Raw genomic sequence first — 1,527 nt, forward strand, 5'->3', positions numbered from 1 at the left:
TCACAATCACACAGTCACATTGTGAAAGCTATATCATTATACAATCATCTTCAAGAAACATGGTTACTGGAACACAGTTCTACATTTTTAGGCAGTTCCCTCCAGCCTCTCCATTACATCTTGAATAACAAGGTGATATCTCCTTAATGAGTAAGAATAACCTCCACGATAACCTCTCAACTCTGTTTGGAATCTCTCAGACACTGACACTTTGTCTCATTTCACTCTTCCCCCTTTTGGTCGAGAAGGTTTTCTCAATCCCTTGTTGCTGAGTCTCAGCTCATTCTAGGATTTCTGTCCCACATTGCCAGGGAGGTTCACACCCCTGGGAGTCACGTCCCACGTAGATGGGGGGAGGGTGGTGAGTTTGCTTGTTGTGTTGGCTGGAGGGAGAGGCCGCATGTGAGCAACAAAAGAGGCTCTCTTGGGGTGACTCTTAGGCCTAATTTTAAGTAGGCTTGACCTATCCTTTGTGGGGTTAAGTTTCATATGAACAAACCCCAAGACTGGGGGCTCAGCCTATAGCTTTGGTTGTCCACATTGCTTGTGAGAATATCAAGAATTCAACTTGAGGAAGTTGAATTTCTCCCGGTTCTCACCATTCCCTGAAGGAGACTTTGCAAATAGGTTTTTCATCCACTGATCGAATCACTCTGGGATTCATTGGGGCATCACTCTGGACAAACCAACAAAATCTCGTGTCCTGCCCAAGATTCCAAGTACTTCTGGTGTTCAATCAAGCTATCTACATAAGTTACATTAGGAAATACACTAGTCAAAATATAAATTTTGTACCAAATAAACATTTTTTGCTTTAGTCTCAAACATAAGGTGATATTTTAAAATATTAATTACCGTCTATTTTCAGCACCGGCAGGAAACTAATTTAAAATGTGCTAAACATTAAAAGAAAAAAGGAAAACAAAAATTGATAAAGCTGACTGGCAACACTAAAACCTGCTTTTTGAGAAAATGAATAAAATATAAAGCTTCTGTCAGAACAGACAAAAAAGGGTAATGATTATTAGAGAAGTAGACACACGTTCAGATAGAGTCATATATAGATTAAAATAAGAAAATGATATATATGATTTTATATCAACATATTTGCCATAAATAAAATTAAAAATTTCATTTAACACATTCCAGAAGAGAGAAAACTTGTAAATATAAATAATTGTAAAGGAAAATGAATCAGTATTAAAAGTTCTTAGAAGCTCCACAAGACCCCAGGTTTAGACTATAGAGAACAGCAGATAATTGCATTTCACATACATTTTTTCAGTTAAAGATAAAGATGGAAAAAACAATTGAGATAATTTTATATTGCTATAATTTTCATGACATAAAACCCAGCAAGAATTTTTCCAGAAACAAAACAGATATTAAAAATATTTATCTGCCAATCTCATTTATGTATGTAAACTAAAAATATCAAATAAAAATGTTTGCAGACAGAAGACAACGCTAAATGAAATAGGATTTAAACATGAAATGCAAGGATGGTTTAACATTAGAAAATATATT

This window comes from Tamandua tetradactyla, chromosome 4 (assembly GCF_023851605.1).
Source record: "Tamandua tetradactyla isolate mTamTet1 chromosome 4, mTamTet1.pri, whole genome shotgun sequence".
Lineage (NCBI taxonomy): Eukaryota > Metazoa > Chordata > Mammalia > Pilosa > Myrmecophagidae > Tamandua > Tamandua tetradactyla.